Here is a 16,234-nt window from a genome sequence, read left to right as displayed (position 1 = left end):
TGGGAACATGAAGGGTGCAAAGACGTTTCTCATAATAAGCGTCCCATGTGTGCATTTTTGTGCAAAATTGTACTCAATTTAATTTGTATCTGCATATTAATAAATATAAGTACTTAAAGATATAGTTTCCGTATAGTACAAAAATGGTATTGATTTACTGTTAGGATGAGTACTGAGTGCCATATGGCAATTGAGCTCACACGCACATTTTTACTTCTTGACGTTTACAGAGATAACTATTAACGACAGGGAGCAAAGTAATACGCAGAGATGTACTACAAACATTGCTTTTTCAGGCCCACATTTTCTTTTTGTTTCACTGCGTACAGTTTTTGAGATTTTTAAAATCTCCCTTAGGTGGTCGCAATTCCCCCACTTTCCCCTATTTTCATTGTTGAACTATGTTAATTTCATTAATTTATTTATAGAATCCCTAGCTTAATCGTGCCTGCAAACATGCTAAGAAGCAAAGGCCTCCCCGATGGCATAGTGGTCAAGTCGTCACCTTACAATCGAGTGGTTCGGGTTTCGATACCCGGTGGGGGTATGGAGTGGTTCGGATTCACCTCAAACTGTAGACCGAGCCCCGATTAGATTATCTTTGCATGAGTGGGCTTAAATCACAAGTCAAGCTAATGATGGAAAAACTAAAAAAATATTAGCCTAGATCTGTATTGAAGGTTCTAACTTCGTAACATCAAGTGCCTTAAATTCTCCAACAGTGAAGTGTGACAGATTTGTGAGACATTATGCAGGGAACAAAAAAAACCGCTTTGCAAGTAGCATGCCACTTTGAAAAAAAGTCATAATTTTGTTCATTTTCGTGTATTTCCCCCCAAAAAACGAAACATAGGTTTTTCTTTGGCACTACTTTTTCATGTCTGAAGGTTTGCTATTGAATTGAAAGTTGGCGGGCTTTCGCAATTATGTTATGCATTAATCATATTCGTAAATGCCAAATTGAGCCGAAATAATGGAGTAATTTCGAAACCTGTCACATGTAAGTCTTCACCTTGAAAAAAAAAATATTGATCCCATCAGGGTTCGAACTCGCGTCACGAAGTTTCAGACTTTTAATTTAACCTTCATGCGGGCGCGTAGGCGGTAGTTTACCGCCCACGGCACAAAAACAGGAATATCTACAGCCTACGAGTGTCCCGAAGCGCGGGAGGTATTTGTATTCTCTATTTACTCTATATTACGCAATATGGCACTGAAGTCACTTGTCAGATCGGCATATCGCGCGTGCCAGTCATCATCAAAAGGTGGAAGGGTGAGGTAGTCGGTAATCTACCGCCGTGCGCCCGGTACTGGGACAATTTCTCCGACCGTTCGAAAAAAATGTGAGTATTCAATTTCGCTTTTTTTCTTGTTTTATTGCATGTACGAGTATAAGCAATAATAAACTATAGTTTTACAGTGCTTTGCACCATACTAGGGACCAACAGGATCACAATTATTATGTGCTATCACCAAGAGTTTTTTTTTACCAAAATTGCATTCGTTCTATCGTCAATTTCATGTTTTTCTCTCATAATTTTCATCTTCTTTATTATTCATTTATTATATGACTCTCTCCCAAGCATTACCAATTATTCATTATAACAAAATAATGACAGTATAATAGTTAGGACCTACCTACCCAATAATTATTGTAGGTAGTACCTTTCATACCCAATATACTTACAGTAGGTAAAATTATGTTTTTTCCCATATTAGAAAAAGTGTGTTTATTTTTTCCACTTTTTCAGGGCACGCTTCACAAACCCTGAAGATGTTCGAAGAATCCTCCTCGAACTGGACGAGGAAGATCAAGCTAATGGAGTTCAGGAGGACGAAGTGAACTTCCCTGATGATGTTGATTACGAACCCCAATTTGTTGAATATGGTACCCACAACAGTGACACCGAGGAAGAGTTAGAAGAGGCAATGGAAGACGACAACCAGAGTCTTGAGGAGGGAGAAGAAGACGACGAAAGTCCAGGTTTGAGATTTTACATCGGAAAGAATGGTGATACGATTTGGGCAAACAAACCTCTCACACAAACCACTAAAACTAAGTCTGCAAACATTATAAAAACTCTTCCGGGTCCCAAAGGGGAAGCTAGAAAATGTCAAACAAGGCTCGAATGTTTTCTGACACTAATTTCTCCACAAATGATCGATGACATTGTCAAATACACTAATATACACATTGCTCAACGAAAGACTGAAAGGCAAAATCTGTCTAGCACCAGCTTTCGGGACAGGGATTACAGGCCCACCTCAAGAGCAGAAATAAAAGCAGTTTTTGGAGCTCTGTTCTTGATGGCAGTCAAACGTGGAAACCGCGCACATATTTCCGAGTTTTTCACAAAAAATGGGACTGGTTTGATTATTTTGCGGGCTAATTTTAGTGAACGCAGGTTTCGAATGTTTCTAAGATCTCTTCGTTTTGACGACATACATTCTCGTCAAGTGCGATCTGCTACCGATAAATTAGCTCCTATAGGTGACTTTCAGACAGCCTTTGTAGCAAATTGTCAAAGAGCCTACAATGTTGGTGAAAGTGTAACCATCGACGAAATGCTGGTGGCTTTTCGTGGTCGATGTAGTTTTATACAGTACATGCCGAATAAGCCCTCAAAGTATGGATTGAAAATATATTGTGTATGTGATTCTCAGACATATTATACTTATAATATGATGATTTATTTTGGAACCCAGAGACCTGGCCCCTACAGCTCAACCTCCAACAAGCCATTTGATATAGTGACCAATTTGTGTGATCCATTGAAAAAAAGTAGTCGTAACGTTACAACAGATAACTGGTTTAGTAGTTACCCCTTGGCTGAACATATGTTATCGGTTGGCTTGACTTTCCTTGGGACTTTGAGAAGCAATAAAGCTGAACTTCCGCCCGAATTTGTGAAACAAAATCCCAACCTCGTCCCTGGCCATCATTTATTTGGGTGTAACGACGTCGCAACTTTGATCTCGTATGCTGCCAAAAAGAAGTTAGTTTTGGTTTTGTCAACATTGCACGATGGACACGAAATAGATGAGGAAACAGGCAAGCCAGTGCAGATAATGGATTATAACGCCACAAAAGGAGGGGTCGACACCGTTGATCTGATGTGTTCGCGGATTACGACATCCAAAAGAACACAAAGCTGGCCAATGGTAATTTTCTTCCGAGACCTCGATATTGCTGGGATAAATTCCATGAGGATATATGAAATGAATAATCCATTGAAATCCTTTAGACGGCGGCAGTATATTTTTGAGTTGGCACTGGAACTGATGGAAGAAAACCTGAGGCAACGAGCAAATGTGAATACACTTCCTAAAGATCTGGAAATTTTTCTAACCCAATATCGAGAACAAGGAACTACCAGCAATGAGGTTGTGAATCCAAACAGACGAAGTTTCTGTTACATTTGCTGTTCAAAAAAGAACAACATAACTAAATTTCGTTGTAGTAATTGTAACAAAAGTGTATGTAAATCACATTCAGTACCAACATGTGTTAATTGCCTCAGTAATGATTCATCCAAATCAGATGATGAATAGTGCAATATTTTACTTATTTTGATGTACTTAGTACAAAATTATAATAACACTACTTTCATGTGACTGTTTTTTGTTCCTTTTTTATAATTCATGGAGATATGCATCTATTATTGATTGTGTAATGAATGCCTTCCTATTTTGATATACCTAGTACAACATTATGTTACTTGATTAAATTAGTGAGACGAATAACTACTTTCTTTCAATGTTGAATACTTTTGTTACCTAAATACTTAAAAGACTGAGTGATATTTTTAGTTTCTGCTGTAAGATAAAATAAATTGTGTGCTGTGAGAGAGTTTAAAAACCTCAATGAATATTGCACTTTATTTTATATATTGATCAAGTTTTAATAAATGTTTTCATGGTTAAATATGTGTGTTCACGATTCTATTAAAAATATCCCCGATTACAAAGGTTTATGGTGAGATATAACCGGTAAAATACGTGAAAACGAGGTGGCGGTAGATTACCGCCCCGCGCCCACTAGTGTTTAAAAAAAGGCGCGCCCGCATGAAGGTTAAAGAGTAAAATGTCGTGTCAGCCCCACGACACATGCGCTCATTGTGTGCGAAGGGTTCTGCCAAAGAGAATGGTTCTGCAAGGAACCTCTCTCTCGCTTCCTGGAGAGGCAGCCAAGTGCAACGGAAACACGTGATTCCTTATCTTTGTCTAGCGCTGTGGCCACAGCGCGAGGAGGGAAGTTTCAATTTGATAATTTGTTGGCTGATTTACTTTAGTTTATTTTACTTCGCTTTTCTGTTACTTTTGGATAATCGCGAGGATGAGGATGAATGACAATGAGGTGAATGATTCAATCACAAACACAAATGAACAGCATATGCATGTTAGTCCGGAAGGGGAGCTAGCGTGGCGTGTCTCCCCTTGTATGTCAACATAAAATTAGACATTTCACACAAAGAAAATTCGGTCCCAGTAATTTGTGTTAATCTGGAAAGGAATGAACGGACATGATTACTGCAAACTAAAAGAGTGTTTTTTGAGTGAGCAACACTATTGTAGGGGGGAACTTGCCTCATTTGCCCCCCTTAAAAATAACAAAATACAATACTTCTCTCTCCTGCGAACGTCCATGAGCACAACGCAAATCCATCAGAGGATTATACTGACTATGCTTCCAGACGTCAGAGCCTTGATTAGTATAGTAAACGCCGATCATTTGTAAGAAGGAGTAATGTATTGCGCGAAATGTAAGTATCAGAGATTACCTGTAAATGAATTTACCTTAAGTCACCAGAGATGTCACAAAATAATGTGGGGTGAGAATAACATATTTGATCATCTTTTTAGACTGATAACGCAGTCCTATTATTGATGTTATTATGTTGCATTTACGATTCAGGGGTGTTTCTTCGTGCGTTCCTCCTCGAAAGCGGAATTAAATAAAAAAGTTGTGTTGTTCAATCTCAGCAGAACTAGCGGGGTGTTCTTTTTTTAGTGAAACATTTAATTTCATATCTTGCACTTAGACATTTCTCATGAAAATGTTTCTCATAATAATTCTTCATATTGAATGAAGAATTCAGTTTTTGAATGCTCGTGTGGAAGAACTTGTATGTGTATATAGGTATGAATGTGAGCGTGTGTGCTTTTATGTAGAGTAGTGTGTCCGCAGGTGACAAAAATTAGCAACCGGAAAGATTTTCCCACTTGAAATAGGTTATTCACGATTTTATTAATTTGAACTATGACAAACATGATGCCCTAATATTCCCTATTTACATTACGTGTGAATCGGTTAACCAGGACTGCTCCCAGATAAATATATGCTATTCTAAACACGAAATGTTTATCTAACTTCATTAACAAATAATCTAAGTTCAAATATCTTAGAATAACTGATACCGATTTCGACCAGTCAGACCTCTGTCTGGCCATCATTCATTCCCATCGTTGCGATTTGTCCACTGTGAATTTGTCCATGTGCAATTTAAAAATACAAACAACTTGAGTCTCGCACACGAGGCACAATTTTCCCTCCTCCTACAACCCGTACACACATTATGGCAATAAGGACCCTGCTTCATTTGCTTGCTGTTAACACAACACGCCAGGGGTCCCAGATGAAAATCCCGGCCTGGGCATGGAGGTTTGCGAGTGTCCATTCATCAATTTCATCATGCCATCACTCATCCACATCTTCGGAATTAGTCAAAAAGTGTCATAAAGCGAGTTAAAATAAACCAACTCAATCAATCAATCATTTCCTCGTGCGCAGCCTTCAGTAACTTGCTCACCACATTAGGATTATGATCACTCAAGATTAGCATATCTGCATAAAGTGTACTTCATAAAAATCTTAAATCTCATCCGCTGTTAGATGCACGTATGAATTAATATGCGTACTATGTTGAATTCTGTGCATATTTTGGTGCTGGTGTCCGTACGGAATTCAAGCAAAGCTAATTTCATTTGATGTCAAGGGGACGAGTATCTTTTTTAAAAAATTCTAAGAACAGTTAAAATCTGTAAATTGTTTCTCGTAGGTGGGTCTATGCTCACGGGTTGCAAAAATGGAGAACGATTTTATCAAGGGAAGAAAAGAAACTATACCTAAGTAAGATACATAGAAACAAGGAAATAAATACTAGAAGCGATACAAAGAGACCAAGAGACACGAGGTGAGGTAGAATAAATAATAAATATGAACAGAAAAATTGCAAAATAATAAATGAAGAGAAGAAATTTGTAAGAAGACAGTTACTCAAACTTTGGAGAAAAACTGCAAATATAATATAGGACGCAAGAAAAATGGAATGGAAATTGAAAAATGAAGACTAGAAGAACTGTAAATTCAATCTTATTGGAGAAAGGAGCGGCCACCAAAGGTAAGAGGGATGAGGAAATAGCATCATGAAAAATATAACAAATAATTATCTTTATGCTGAAAATATTTTAAATATCTAATTATATGAATTTACGTTTGTTTTCTAAACATAACATCAATGTTTTCGTCCAATAATTGTAGTTGAAGATTAATTTTATTTGTTTTTAATAAAAACACCTTCAATCAGACAGACAGGATGTCTTGACTTTACAATTATAACAATACATTCCTCCTCTCATTCAGGAATTACTGATATAGAATCGAGCGTGCAACCAGTCTGTCAGTGTTTTTTGTGTGTGTTTGTGGGTGGGGGGTGGGGGTGGGATGAAACTAGGGAAGTGGCATATGAATGACGGAAAAGGTTAATACTCACTTACTGATGTAACCAGTAGTTTCGAACATAAATTCTGTGATTTTCTTTTCACAGAGGAATAATGCTTGATGTTCCGATGGGATTTGTTTCTAGAAGAAAGCATGCAAGGAGTTTCAGTAAAAACACAAAGAAAAATACGTTCCAAACTCAAAATTATGCCACTCGCGTAGTCGCTTCAATAATTATTTTATTCTTGCCACACGAACAACAAAGTATAAAGCTGTGACTCTGTGAAATACTTTTCGTGGTTCCCGTTTAGCAGAAAAAGGAGAAAAGCTTTGACCACATGGGGAATCGAACCTAGGATTTCAGCTTACGAAGCTGACATTTTACCGACATGGACACACGCTCCTTTCAATGCTCCTTCTCTCTAATTACCTTCATTTGAAAGCTCTACGCTTCATGGTATAGTGTGTCTATGCTGTGCACACATTGATCACAGACTATCAGTTAATGTTGTGTTTGTATATTAATGAAGACTATTGAAGACTTGCTTGTATGCAAGGCCAGTGTTTCCAACCCCTAATGATCATCGTGCTCTAGCTTCTGTCAACATAGCAGATTCTGATATGTGGCGACGAATATTATAAGTCAATTGCACATACATTATTATATTTCTAAACTAACTATTTGACGAACAAGAGTAATTTTTCAAGAATCTATAAAGACATTCATCCAGCCTGTACTGATTTTGCGGGATTTATTCTTCTACTTTTGTGTTCAAATTACAAGCTAGAAAAACAGCACGCTCAGTTTGGAATTCGAACCCGGGTCTTCTTGGTGAACGTCGACGTTGCTGTTACGTTAAGCTAGTGATAGAGGTAATTGAACCACCATCCACTCCCCTGTGCCTTCAAATGAATTTGAGCTTTTCCCCAAGCGAAGGGATCGATGCAGGTTTTTCCTTAGATTAGTTATGGGATACTGCGTATATCAAACATTTTTCCCGATTTTTTCCCCGCTATTCTCTTTTAAAATTGGACACTGGATTGCATTAATAATTGAAATGCAAGGCTTTCCTGTAAGTTTCTTTTCACTCGGCAAGTCAGAAAATTCTCTGCATCCGGTGAAAAACTTGAGTGGTAAGCAATACTGCAGAGTGTTGTTTTCCAGAACCTTTACTTCGACTGTACTGCCACACTCGATCGGCTCCGAAGCTGATTAACTCAAGCGAGTGTGCCAGTTTTTGTGAACAGAAGTGTACATAAGGTTTAGCAGTACGGAGCAAAAGGGGAAAAAAGGGGAGGGGGTGGTACTAACCCCATACCTTTCCTAATCGCCGACACGGTCAATCAGAGTCATTTTCGCGATTCACTATGGAACAAAATAAGTTTGAAAAACCCAGGAAGAAAGAAAATATTGTTCCGACATCTTTTACTAAATCTGTTTTGAATTTATCAATGCAGTACTGCTAGTGGATTTGCCCCCCGGGGCGAAAACGACTCAAGCATAATTCGTGACGTAATAAATCAACAAAATATATAGAAATAAGCCTGATATCATTAGTATGACTTTGTTTAATACTTTAACTATTACATAGAAACTAAATAAGGACTTATTTTTAACATGTCTTTATGACTCTCATTTCGAATCAACACTACACAGCATACGACAGGATGTTTCTGTTGTATAGAGAGAAATTGTTAAACTGACGTCAGAGAAGAGGCAAAACTTGATTGCTGTGAACACTAGACATATTTACTACCCTTAATTCTTTGCGTATATTGCAATACAAATGAGTTATTGTGCAATGGAACAACAATAAAGAATTAAATACATTACAAATACATTATTTATCTTTGTTTCTCTCTCGCACACGCACCCCCCTCCACACACAAATTTGACCCTATGCACCGGGGGTCGGAAATCAATGGGTTTCGAGTTATTGCAGTTTGTAGATTTTCGTGAGATATTCAGACTTGCGACCAAAAAACTACTAATTGTGAAAAAAACTACTACACCCTGGGCACTTAATCGACATATTGCTAACAGCTGACGAACGAGTGACTACTGGGGAAAAAAATCATGTCCAAAATTCCCATACCCACAGAAAGAAGCAGTCATTGGACTCAAATCCGGACTCCTCGTCGGCCAGGGGGTCGGGCTGCCTCGACCAATCCATCGCATGGGATAATTGTCATCTAGCCACTGTCGCACACCCCGGAAATAGTGGGCTGGGCATCCATCATGTTGGTAAATCATACCCCTGTTTGTGGCAAGCGGCACATCCTCCAGCAGCGTCAATTCTTCCCTTAGTTTTCGTAGGTAATGCCGTTTAGGTTTTGTGGCACATAGAATGGCCCGATCACATGATTGTGGATGATTCCCATTTAGTGAGAATTTTCTCTGGTGAGCCTTTTCTTTAGATTTTCTGGGGTTATGACCCTTAGGGGACCAAAACTGCGCATTATGAAAATTCGTAATACCATCGCGGTCGAATTTGGATTTGTCAGTCCACAGAATTATTGTCAGATGATGGGGGTCTACAACGCGCCTTCTCCGCTTTAATTCAGATTTTTCCCCCAACCCGTGTGCCAGTTGACAACATTTGTATCATTTTGTAGAACTTATGAAACGAGGAAGTTTTTTCCGTAATTTTTACGCTAAGTGTGTTACCTTCGATTTAAACGATAATTTCCAAATTTCTTCATGACGTGTGCTCCAATGACTGCTTCTTTCTGTGGGTATGGGAATTTTGGACATTATTTTTTTTCCCAGTAGTCACTCATTCGTCAGCTGTTAGCAACATGTCGATTAAGTGTAGTAGTTTTTTCACAATTAGTAGTTTTTTGGTCGCAAGTCGGAATATCTCACGAAAATCTACAAACTGCAATAACTCGAAACCCATTGATTTCCGACCCCCGGTGCATAGGGTCAAATTTGTTGCAAATGTGCTCTAGTATTGCCCCTTTCCAGGAATAGGTCGAATTATCAATCACCCTGTGTGTATATATATATGAGGCTTCTATCCCAAAGGGCCAATGTCATATTTTGATAGAGAAGTTCGATACGAACAAATGGAACTTCGTTAATTTGTTGCTACGTAAGATATGGAAGGTGCTTATATAGATTATTTAATATTCATTTGTTGAAATCGTAAAGGAGAATTCATTCAGAACCGTCAGCACACGTGTCGCTGGTGGGGCCTGTCATGCGGCTACGGTGACAATCGTTACTGCTGATTGGATAGTTTCCAAGCGGCATGTGTCGCATCAGTGTGAATTTTCCTCGCACACACACACACAAACACTGCATGTATATATATATCATTGGGAGTGGTTCATTTGCCGGTTCATTACCTTGGGTTTTAGAAAATTGAACTGTCCGATTTCTTACAATGTCCTCCTCCGTGGCCGTGCGGTCTAAGGCACCTTGTTGGCGGCTGCGGCACGGCATGGGTTCGATCCCGGGTTCAGTCTCCGGGAATTTTCGGCTTTTGTATAGGACCGGTGGCAACCCACCATCGTGAGGAAATTGGGGAGCTCCGAGTGAGAGCGTAATTCGGTCGCGAAGTCCTACAACGGCTGGGGGTTGGTCGGGCCGACCAACGCGGTATAGTCTGGCTATACCTTGCGGGCCGCGTGAGAGGGAGGCCAGCAGTCGGTAGGTTAAGTCAGGGCCCAATATTGGGCTGTAGCGCTATAGGGGGGGATTTCTTACAATGAATTACGAGATGCATTTAGTGACACGTTCTAGCTACTAAAGAATTGAGGTAATGAACCATCCCGATCGGCATTTTCGTTAATCCAGTTTAACAATAGAGTTGACTTTGTTGGACAATGGAAGCATACATAAAAATTATTCGATACCAATTATATGAAACCTGTAATACCCTTATTTATGCATGGCATGAGAAAATATATTGAATTTTGCTTCTAATGAGGAAATACAAACAGTTATGGTTCATATAATTTTTGTGTTTAGATAAACATAATCCTTCGTATCTCCTTCTGGAAACTGAAATATGATTATTAAAAAAGAAAGGAAATATTGACTTTGAGGCCGGTATCTCGAATGTACGTTGCCATGATGAACAGAAACCGAAATATGAAACTGAACATGAACGGAAAAGTGTCTCAGAACGGCAACTGGAAAGGGGGAGGCTCAATGTCCAATATTTGAGATCAATTTACAAATTTCTGCAAAACACATGTTCGTAATAATTGGGCCAATTTTAGTCTGCACAGTTGTAGAAAATCACAATTTGGGTGTAAATCTAAATAAACGGCCGAAATTACAGAAATATATTAGTTACAAGGTAGCATAAGGTGGCCACTTTATTATGAAATCAGCTATTCCCCAACCCTGTGGTAATTTCATTTTCTCCTCACATTAGTACCGTGGAAAAATATTCTAAATTTTTAATTAATTCATATCTACGGCACAAATTTGCAATTAAAAGTATTAGAAAAACTTAGAAAACCTGGTGTCAATATGTTTTACACCTTTCGATTTAGAAGCGATCAAAGTTAGAATTGCGTGACGTTTGAAACTGTGCATTAGGTTTCTCACTTGAGTGTAAAAAGAACGCTTTGTAGAGATTTCTCACATCGCCGTAGATTTAGGCAACACACAACGTCACGCGTGCTAGCGAGCATTTCAGGATCTAGGCACCCCTTTTTTGTCCGTGGCTGTACATATTCTATAAATTATTTTAGAGTGATTTAAAATCAGCGATTTTTATTTAAAAATCACCTGATTTAAATCAATCCATACTGGTCCTGTCATTCCTGAAAAACAAAACTGATCATCTCGGATTTCTTCTTGTACATCACGATACGTTTGATTGGTTGGTTAATTTTGTGTTTTGAGTCCACTTTATGCACACTAAGGCTAATCGGGACTGGACCTACAGTTTAAAGTGGGATCCTAACCACTTGTGCCTCCACCGGGTATCGAACCCGGGACTCCTTATGATAAGTTTGAAAAGTGCCTGCCGAAAGGTCCGACGGAAAGATGCTTACTGTGAAACAGAAAAAAATGGTAAGCTGTTCGATTTGGTGCGGATACGATTTACATCATGCAAACTATACTTAATGTTCTATACCATGGGTTGTCTCCGAAGAAATCAAAATTAAAATTACGAAAGCTTACAAAAAAAATTCACACAAACTCAGATTTGAATATTTCCATGGCTCAGTTCTTGGACTTTGCAATTAGGCTTAATTATAGGATTACAAGTTTTGCCGGAGACACAGTTGCACATCGTCTAATGACAAAGGCAAAGTATTTTCTTAAGCCTAATTTCGACGCAAAGATACCTTGAAAACAGGAAATTTTTATCCATAATACATGCAGTCAGACAATATTAAACAATCTGTTTCATATTCAGAAAGCAATTGTTTTATTTTCAACTTACCAATAACTGTAGGTTCCAGATCCGCAAAGACGCACCGAGGAACTCTCTTATTGGGCCCTGCCTCACTAAAGAATGTATTCGAGTTGTCATCACTTAGTCTGACCTTATCTGAAGCAAAGGTACCGTCGGGTTGGATTTCATGTTCCAGGCAATACAACTCCCAACATGAGTTGCCCATTTGGAGACCAGCTTGTCCCACATGGATGGATATACATTCACGCTGAAAGAAATATCAATACGTTGAATCAATTCATTTTATGAAGTCTGACATATGTGTGTTACAGGGTTGATGTCATTAGTACAGGCTTCCTATATTTCGTTACGTGAAAATCCTGGACTCATCTGACCCGAAGCCTGTTAGGGAGTGAGATTGGGGGGCTAGTATTAAAAAAAAAGTAGTATGTGTGTACTATGATCTACACATTGAAACTGTGGAAGGGTCCCAAAGATGGTAAGGTGTTTAGGAAACGATTTTCAGGTATTCGGAAGAAAATGAAAATACCGCCTTGTAACCTAATTTTAGAAGAGGTTTTTTCAACAGAAGTCACAGAAATATAAGACTTAAAAATAATTTTCAGAATTAAATTTTTACCTTACATAACTGATACATGCCTAAGAATGAAATTAATAAAAAACGAGATTCATGATTGTATAATCTTATTAATTTCTGCTTTCCCACCATATCCCGGTACTGGGTCCCGAAATAAACTTTTCGAAACAGCGGGACAAATTATACCATTCTGGGACATACGGAAACCCTAAGTTAGTGTTAAATGTATCTCATTCTCTCAACTACGCAAACATGTTGATGCATGACCGGTGTGGTGAGGAATCCGCAACGCTGTTTGTAGCAACCCAGGAAACATAGTCCGTTTAAATTAAAATCTCTGTCCTATTAATTGAGCACAAACTCTGGAAATTGAGTAGGATTATCGTCAAGCACAGGGTAAAGACTCTTCGTACACCTCCACTGAAGGCCAAGGCCTTACTCCACCCAGTCAAAGATAAACTAAAACTTCCAATACAAGACGTATACCGCATTCCCTGTGAATGTGACACCATACATTGAACAGGACACCATGGAACAGCGACGACATGAATATTAAAGTTACGGGCTGGGTCACGCTGGAATAGAGAATCATCACAACAACTCTAATTCCCTATTCATTACACTCAACCTGTGTGTCAGGTGTGACGTGTTGACAGTTTTCGAGCCGTTACACTGACAGAGATTTCACTTTAGAGGATAAGGTTTCACTGCATAAATAAAGGAAATATATACATTTAGATTAAATTGAAGTTGGCCCAAAAAGCCTCTAATCCCATCCAAGAGCGCACAAATATAGTTTCTCGTTTACACTAGTTTTTACAACTATTGCTATTTACTATTGTATATCATTTGACTACAAATTAGGCACAATGCACTATTGTGCATTGATCGCAAAAATTACGTCAAAACATTGGAGCCTAGTTTCTGTAAAATGTCATTCTTAGTCTTGTTATAAAAATAAATGATCTCACCTGGGCTTGAACTCACGTCACGAACCCTTGCACTCAGCTTATTTACTCAAAGTAAACAGGCATTTCGCGTTAACAAATGCTAGGTGCTCCCCCAAACCGCAGATGTCGTACCAGTTAAAGAACCTTTATTCTATAAATCATTGTTAATTTTTAAATCAAAGACATTTTTCAAATAATGGGAGTTGAAATTAAGAAATTTATCATAAGTAAACATGAAATGTTTCATATTCAGCATAAACAATTCCCTCCATGAAACACTGTTGATACTACAATCGAAGACGCTTTCATTAATCAAATGTTTCCAATTTGTCGAAAGGCAAATATATTTCTCCAACAAATATTTGATAATATATACAATAAATATAACTAAATTATAGATATAAAGTAACGGGGCTTTTTCTACAATGTTCACTAATATTTAACCAATGATTGTGGTCCTTATTCCATGTTGCCATTAGGTTCATTCCTCTCCTTAACTACATGGAAAATGAACCTAATGTACCTGATAGATTGAGAACATACGATTTCACTCACTCAAATCACTCGAAATGTATTCAAATCGATTCGGCTGGATTGTATTTGTAACAATGAATCCGTAACCGATTCGGATCAACCGATGAACAGTATGAAAGGTTTTAGCAATAATCGATGATTGATAAAGATCGAATATCTCGAAATATTAAAATTATCGAATTAAACGTTTTTAATCCGATTATAGCCATCACTTGTCACCACTACGTGCCTCACCACACTTGCTGGATCATATAGGGTAAAGTGCCCGAAATCCATCCCCTGCCCTAAATTCCTCCCCCTCTTTAACATCCATGGAAAGTGCTGCCATTTTGCGAGAGTAACAGGAAAATCTTCAGAACCATTCGGTTACGTACTGGCAGTGACGTAGTTGCTCTTTTCTGTTCATTCACGCTTTAATTTGTCAAAAATAGTTTGTGTGAAGGCTTGCTGCAGTGGGAAATCAACTTGAAACAGATATATTGACGCCTCGCCGTAAGTTTTCATCATTTAGTGATTGATAATTAGAGATTAGTACAGCGTGTTTCAAAAAGAATATACGTATTACAAAGTATTATTTTGTCCAAACTATCGATCGCTGCGCCCCGGCTCGGCTATTAGAGAAACGAATACATAGTCTAGTTTATATAATAGCCGTTCGATGTCAGTTGTGTTCTGTTTTGCTTGGTAACCGTCAGTTGTTTGAAATGGCTACTCCGCAGCAGAAATCATTGTGTTCTCGAGTTTGCGAAGTGCAATTCCGTGATTACAGTGCAAGGACGCTTCAGGTTGAGATACCAAATTGATCCTCCGAATGGGTGGAACATTCGCAGATGGTATCGACAGTTTGTAGATACAGGATGTGTATGTAAAGGAAAGAGTCCTTGCCGCCCTCGTGTTCCTAAAGAAAATGTTGCATGAATTCAAACTGCTTTCCAACGTAGCCCTTCAAAATCAACTCGTCGTGTCAGTCGGGAGTTACAACTTCATACAACAACAATTTGGCGTGTTTTGAGACGTCGGCTGGTTATGAAGCCGTACAAGGTACAGCTGTAACAAGCTCTGCGTCCTCATGACAAACTCAAACGTGTAGCATTTTGTAACGAGATTCTTAATGCTATTGACAATGACAACACTTTCGCACAACGCATCGCGTTTAGTGATGAAGCTGCGTTTCATGTCAGTGGTAAGGTAAACAAACATAATGTTCGCATTTGGGGCCTACAGAACCCACATGCATTCATTGAACATGTACGAGATTCGCCCAAAGTGAATGTGTTTTGCGCGATATCCCGATCATCTGTTTACGGCCCATTCTTCTTTGATGGAAACACGGTTAACGGTCAGCAGTATCTCTCTATGTTACAAAACTGGTTGCTTCCGAGGCTGCACGAAGACAACTTCATTTTTCAACAAGACGGGGCACCCCCTCACTGGAGTCGCCAAGTGCGTGATTATCTGAATGAAACTCTACCGAACCGTTGGATTGGTCGTCAAGGAGCTGGCGACTTAGCATGTATCAGCTGGGCTCCACGGTCACCGGATTTGACACCCTGTGACTTCTTCCTGTGGGGTTTCATTAAAGACAATGTTTATGTACCACCACTCCCACAGAACCTGGAAGAGTTGAAGAACCGGATCCGTACTGCCGTAACATCAGTGACGAAGGACATGCTTGCCCGAGTATGGGAGGAATTTGAGTATCGATGTGATATTGTTCGTGTCACTACTGGAGGACATATTGAACTCTGTAATCTGAACTTGAGAGGTTCGTAAGTATGTGTGTCAAGTTTCATCTTCGTATGTCTTAAAGTTTAATAAATATATGCATGCGAAATACGTATATTATTTTTGAAACACGCTGTGCTTGAATATTGCGTTCCAGTTGTCACACCCATGTAGCTGTAGTCGTTTGGTCAGGAGCAGTCGCTATTGTTGTTATAACCAGTCCGAAATCCGTCCCCTTTGAGATTCTCAAATCCGTCCCAAGGACGGATTTAGGACCCACATTATGTATGTATCTTGTGATATATTTTATTTTTTTCCTGACCACTTAGACTAGTTTCGGTTG

The 16,234-nt window shown here is 38.8% G+C and overlaps 1 protein-coding gene across 1 annotated transcript in view; it reads right to left on the bottom strand.

Annotated features, from left to right (window-relative positions):
- Window positions 1–16,234, bottom strand: part of LOC145984134 (tubulin alpha-8 chain) — a 123,414-nt gene that overhangs the window by 41,498 nt on the left and 65,682 nt on the right. Inside the window, exon 2 of the mRNA XM_083117575.1 lies at window positions 12,133–12,352. The gene's annotated coding sequence lies outside the window, so the exon portion shown is untranslated. The remainder of the gene's footprint in view (window positions 1–12,132; window positions 12,353–16,234) is intronic.

The sequence above is a fragment of the Lepisma saccharinum genome, chromosome 2 (genome assembly GCF_977018435.1).
Source record: "Lepisma saccharinum chromosome 2, izLepSacc3.1, whole genome shotgun sequence".
In the NCBI taxonomy this organism is placed as follows: Eukaryota; Metazoa; Arthropoda; class Insecta; order Zygentoma; family Lepismatidae; genus Lepisma; species Lepisma saccharinum.
This window is presented reverse-complemented; position numbering and strand designations above follow the sequence as displayed.